Below are 6,844 nucleotides of genomic sequence, written 5' to 3' on the forward strand. Positions count from 1 at the left end.
GTGAAAAAATATTCTTTAAAAAATCCACGTTTATTGGCCTGATGGTGGGTGAAAAAATATTCTTTAAAAAATCCACGTTTATTGTTGTGATGGTGGGTGAAAAAATATTCTTTAAAAAATCCACGTTTATTGTTGTGATGGTGGGTGAAAAAATATTCTTTAAAAAATCCACGTTTATTGTTGTGATGGTGGGTGAAAAAATATTCTTTAAAAAATCCACGTTTATTGTTGTGATGGTCGGTGAAAAAATATTCTTTAAAAAATCCACGTTTGTTGTTGTGATGGTGGGTGAAAAAATATTCTTTAAAAAATCCACGCTTATTGTTGTGACTGTGGGTGAAAAATATTCTTTAAAAAATCCACGTTTATTGTTGTGATGGTGGGTGAAAAATATTCTTTAAAAAATCCACGTTTATTGTTGTGATGGTGGGTGAAAAATATTCTTTAAAAAATCCACGTTTATTGTTGTGATGGTGGGTGAAAAAATATTCTTTAAAAAATCCACGTTTATTGTTGTGATGGTGGGTGAAAAAATATTCTTTAAAAAATCCACGTTTATTGTTGTGATGGTGGGTGAAAAATATTCTTTAAAAAATCCACGTTTATTGTTGTGATGGTGGGTGAAAAATATTCTTTAAAAAATCCACGTTTATTGTTGTGATGGTGGGTGAAAAAATATTCTTTAAAAAATCCACGTTTATTGTTGTGATGGTGGGTGAAAAAATATTCTTTAAAAAATCCACGTTTATTGTTGTGATGGTGGGTGAAAAAATATTCTTTAAAAAATCCACGTTTATTGTTGTGATGGTGGGTGAAAAAATATTCTTTAAAAAATCCACGTTTATTGTTGTGATGGTGGGTGAAAAAATATTCTTTAAAAAATCCACGTTTATTGTTGTGATGGTGGGTGAAAAAATATTCTTTAAAAAATCCACGTTTATTGTTGTGATGGTGGGTGAAAAAATATTCTTTAAAAAATCCACGTTTATTGTTGTGATGGTGGGTGAAAAAATATTCTTTAAAAAATCCACGTTTATTGTTGTGATGGTGGGTGAAAAAATATTCTTTAAAAAATCCACGTTTATTGTTGTGATGGTGGGTGAAAAAATATTCTTTAAAAAATCCACGTTTATTGTTGTGATGGTGGGTGAAAAAATATTCTTTAAAAAATCCACGTTTATTGTTGTGATGGTGGGTGAAAAAATATTCTTTAAAAAATCCACGTTTATTGTTGTGATGGTGGGTGAAAAAATATTCTTTAAAAAATCCACGTTTATTGTTGTGATGGTGGGTGAAAAAATATTCTTTAAAAAATCCACATTTATTGTTGTGATGGTGGGTGAAAAAATATTCTTTAAAAAATCCACGTTTATTGGCCTGATGGTGGGTGAAAAAATATTCTTTAAAAAATCCACGTTTATTGTTGTGATGGTGGGTGAAAAAATATTCTTTAAAAAATCCACGTTTATTGTTGTGATGGTGGGTGAAAAAATATTCTTTAAAAAATCCACGTTTATTGTTGTGATGGTCGGTGAAAAAATATTCTTTAAAAAATCCACGTTTGTTGTTGTGATGGTGGGTGAAAAAATATTCTTTAAAAAATCCACGCTTATTGTTGTGACTGTGGGTGAAAAATATTCTTTAAAAAATCCACGTTTGTTGTTGTGACTGTGGGTGAAAAAATATTCTTTAAAAAATCCACGTTTATTGTTGTGATGGTGGGTGAAAAAATATTCTTTAAAAAATCCACGTTTATTGTTGTGATGGTGGGTGAAAAAATATTCTTTAAAAAATCCACGTTTATTGTTGTGATGGTGGGTGAAAAAATATTCTTTAAAAAATCCACGTTTATTGTTGTGATGGTGGGTGAAAAAATATTCTTTAAAAAATCCACGTTTATTGTTGTGATGGTGGGTGAAAAAATATTCTTTAAAAAATCCACATTTATTGTTGTGATGGTGGGTGAAAAAATATTCTTTAAAAAATCCACGTGTATTGTTGTGATGGTGGGTGAAAAAATATTCTTTAAAAAATCCACGTGTATTGTTGTGATGGTGGGTGAAAAAATATTCTTTAAAAAATCCACGTTTATTGTTGTGATGGTGGGTGAAAAAATATTCTTTAAAAAATCCACGTTTATTGTTGTGATGGTGGGTGAAAAAATATTCTTTAAAAAATCCACGTTTATTGTTGTGATGGTGGGTGAAAAAATATTCTTTAAAAAATCCACGTTTATTGTTGTGATGGTGGGTGAAAAAATATTCTTTAAAAAATCCACGTTTATTGTTGTGATGGTGGGTGAAAAAATATTCTTTAAAAAATCCACGTTTATTGTTGTGATGGTGGGTGAAAAAATATTCTTTAAAAAATCCACGTTTATTGTTGTGATGGTGGGTGAAAAAATATTCTTTAAAAAATCCACGTTTATTGTTGTGATGGTGGGTGAAAAAATATTCTTTAAAAAATCCACGTTTATTGTTGTGATGGTGGGTGAAAAAATATTCTTTAAAAAATCCACGTTTATTGTTGTGATGGTGGGTGAAAAAATATTCTTTAAAAAATCCACGTTTATTGTTGTGAATGGAAAAATATTGTTTAAAAAATCCACATTTATTGTTGTGATGGTGGGTGAAAAAATATTCTTTAAAAAATCCACGTTTATTGTTGTGAAGTTCGGTGAAAAAATATTCTTTAAAAAATCCTCGTTTATTGTTGTGAAGGCCGGTGAAAAAATAATCTTTAAAAAATCCACGTTTATTGTTGTGAAGGCCGGTGAGAAAAAATTCTCTAAAAATCCACGTTTATTGTAGTGAAGGCCGGTGAAAAAATATTCTTTAAAAAATCCACGTTTATTGTTGTGAAGGTCGGTGAAAAAATATTCTTTAAAAAATCCACGTTTATTGTTGTGAAAAAATATTCTTTAAAAAATCCACGTTTATTGTTGTGAAAAAATATTCTTTAAAAAATCCACGTTTATTGTTGTGAAAAAATATTCTTTAAAAAATCCACGTTTATTGTTGTGAAAAAATATTCTTTAAAAAATCCATGTTTATTGTTGTGAAAAAATATTCTTTAAAAAATCCACGTTTATTGTTGTGAAAAAATATTCTTTAAAAAATCCACGTTTATTGTTGTGAAAAAATATTCTTTAAAAAATCCACGTTTATTGTTGTGAAAAAATATTCTTTAAAAAATCCATGTTTATTGTTGTGAAAAAATATTCTTTAAAAAATCCACGTTTATTGTTGTGAAAAAATATTCTTTAAAAAATCCACGTTTATTGTTGTGAAAAAATATTCTTTAAAAATCCACGTTTATTGTTGTGAAGGTCGGTGAAAAAATATTCTTTAAAAAATCCACGTTTATTGGTCTAAAGGTCGGTTAAAAATATTCTTTAAAAAATCCACGTTTATTGTTGTGAAGGTCAGTGAAAAAATATTCTTTAAAAAATCCACGTTTATTGTTGTGAAGGTCGGTGAAAAAATATTCTTTAAAAAATCCACGTTTATTGTTGTGAAGGTCGGTGAAAAAATATTCTTTAAAAAATCCACGTTTATTGTTGTGAAGGTCGGTGAAAAAATATTCTTTAAAAAATCCACGTTTATTGTTGTGACGGTGGGTGAAAAAATATTCTTTAAAAAATCCACGTTTATTGTTGTGACGGTGGGTGAAAAAATATTCTTTAAAAAATCCACGTTTATTGTTGTGACGGTGGGTGAAAAAATATTCTTTAAAAAATCCACGTTTATTGTTGTGAAGGTCCGTGAAAAAATATTCTTTAAAAAATCCACGTTTATTGTTGTGACGGTGGGTGAAAAAATATTCTTTAAAAAATCCACGTTTATTGTTGTGACGGTGGGTGAAAAAATATTCTTTAAAAAATCCACGTTTATTGTTGTGACGGTGGGTGAAAAAATATTCTTTAAAAAATCCACGTTTATTGTTGTGACGGTGGGTGAAAAAATATTCTTTAAAAAATCCACGTTTATTGTTGTGACGGTGGGTGAAAAAATATTCTTTAAAAAATCCACGTTTATTGTTGTGAAGGTCCGTGAAAAAATATTCTTTAAAAAATCCACGTTTATTGTTGTGACGGTGGGTGAAAAAATATTCTTTAAAAAATCCACGTTTATTGTTGTGACGGTGGGTGAAAAAATATTCTTTAAAAAATCCACGTTTATTGTTGTGAAGGTCCGTGAAAAAATATTCTTTAAAAAATCCACGTTTATTGTTGTGACGGTGGGTGAAAAAATATTCTTTAAAAAATCCACGTTTATTGTTGTGACGGTGGGTGAAAAAATATTCTTTAAAAAATCCACGTTTATTGTTGTGAAGGTCCGTGAAAAAATATTCTTTAAAAAATCCACGTTTATTGTTGTGACGGTGGGTGAAAAAATATTCTTTAAAAAATCCACGTTTATTGTTGTGACGGTGGGTGAAAAAATATTCTTTAAAAAATCCACGTTTATTGTTGTGAAGGTCCGTGAAAAAATATTCTTTAAAAAATCCACGTTTATTGTTGTGACGGTGGGTGAAAAAATATTCTTTAAAAAATCCACGTTTATTGTTGTGACGGTGGGTGAAAAAATATTCTTTAAAAAATCCACGTTTATTGTTGTGACGGTGGGTGAAAAAATATTCTTTAAAAAATCCACGTTTATTGTTGTGACGGTGGGTGAAAAAATATTCTTTAAAAAATCCACGTTTATTGTTGTGACGGTGGGTGAAAAAATATTCTTTAAAAAATCCACGTTTATTGTTGTGACGGTGGGTGAAAAAATATTCTTTAAAAAATCCACGTTTATTGTTGTGACGGTGGGTGAAAAAATATTCTTTAAAAAATCCACGTTTATTGTTGTGACGGTGGGTGAAAAAATATTCTTTAAAAAATCCACGTTTATTGTTGTGACGGTGGGTGAAAAAATATTCTTTAAAAAATCCACGTTTATTGTTGTGACGGTGGGTGAAAAAATATTCTTTAAAAAATCCACGTTTATTGTTGTGACGGTGGGTGAAAAAATATTCTTTAAAAAATCCACGTTTATTGTTGTGACGGTGGGTGAAAAAATATTCTTTAAAAAATCCACGTTTATTGTTGTGACGGTGGGTGAAAAAATATTCTTTAAAAAATCCACGTTTATTGTTGTGACGGTGGGTGAAAAAATATTCTTTAAAAAATCCACGTTTATTGTTGTGACGGTGGGTGAAAAAATATTCTTTAAAAAATCCACGTTTATTGTTGTGACGGTGGGTGAAAAAATATTCTTTAAAAAATCCACGTTTATTGTTGTGACGGTGGGTGAAAAAATATTCTTTAAAAAATCCACGTTTATTGTTGTGACGGTGGGTGAAAAAATATTCTTTAAAAAATCCACGTTTATTGTTGTGACGGTGGGTGAAAAAATATTCTTTAAAAAATCCACGTTTATTGTTGTGACGGTGGGTGAAAAAATATTCTTTAAAAAATCCACGTTTATTGTTGTGACGGTGGGTGAAAAAATATTCTTTAAAAAATCCACGTTTATTGTTGTGACGGTGGGTGAAAAAATATTCTTTAAAAAATCCACGTTTATTGTTGTGACGGTGGGTGAAAAAATATTCTTTAAAAAATCCACGTTTATTGTTGTGACGGTGGGTGAAAAAATATTCTTTAAAAAATCCACGTTTATTGTTGTGACGGTGGGTGAAAAAATATTCTTTAAAAAATCCACGTTTATTGTTGTGACGGTGGGTGAAAAAATATTCTTTAAAAAATCCACGTTTATTGTTGTGACGGTGGGTGAAAAAATATTCTTTAAAAAATCCACGTTTATTGTTGTGACGGTGGGTGAAAAAATATTCTTTAAAAAATCCACGTTTATTGTTGTGACGGTGGGTGAAAAAATATTCTTTAAAAAATCCACGTTTATTGTTGTGACGGTGGGTGAAAAAATATTCTTTAAAAAATCCACGTTTATTGTTGTGACGGTGGGTGAAAAAATATTCTTTAAAAAATCCACGTTTATTGTTGTGAAGGTCGGTGAAAAAATATTCTTTAAAAAATCCACGTTTATTGTTGTGAAGGTCGGTGAAAAAATATTCTTTAAAAAATCCACGTTTATTGTTGTGATGGTGGGTGAAAAAATATTCTTTAAAAAATCCAAGTTTATTGTTGTGAAGGTCGGTGAAAAAATATTCTTTAAAAAATCCAAGTTTATTGTTGTGAAGATCGGTGAAAAAATATTCTTTAAAAAATCCACGTTTATTGTTGTGAAGGTCGGTGAAAAAATATTCTTTAAAAAATCCACGTTTATTGTTGTGAAGGTCGGTGAAAAAATATTCTTTAAAAAATCCACGTTTATTGTTGTGATGGTGGGTGAAAAAATATTCTTTAAAAAATCCACGTTTATTGTTGTGATGGTGGGTGAAAAAATATTCTTTAAAAAATCCAAGTTTATTGTTGTGAAGGTCGGTGAAAAAATATTCTTTAAAAAATCCACGTTTATTGTTGTGATGGTGGGTGAAAAAATATTCTTTAAAAAATCCAAGTTTATTGTTGTGAAGGTCGGTGAAAAAATATTCTTTAAAAAATCCAAGTTTATTGTTGTGAAGGTCGGTGAAAAAATATTCTTTAAAAAATCCAAGTTTATTATTGTGAAGGTCGGTGAAAAAATATTCTTTAAAAAATCCAAGTTTATTGTTGTGAAGGTCGGTGAAAAAATATTCTTTAAAAAATCCAAGTTTATTGTTGTGAAGGTCGGTGAAAAAATATTCTTTAAAAAATCCAAGTTTATTGTTGTGAAGGTCGGTGAAAAAATATTCTTTAAAAAATCCACGTTTATTGGTCTAAATGTAGGTGAAAAAA

The sequence above is a fragment of the Musca autumnalis genome, unplaced genomic scaffold, assembly GCF_047663935.1.
Source record: "Musca autumnalis isolate F117 unplaced genomic scaffold, ASM4766393v1 scaffold_2, whole genome shotgun sequence".
Lineage (NCBI taxonomy): Eukaryota > Metazoa > Arthropoda > Insecta > Diptera > Muscidae > Musca > Musca autumnalis.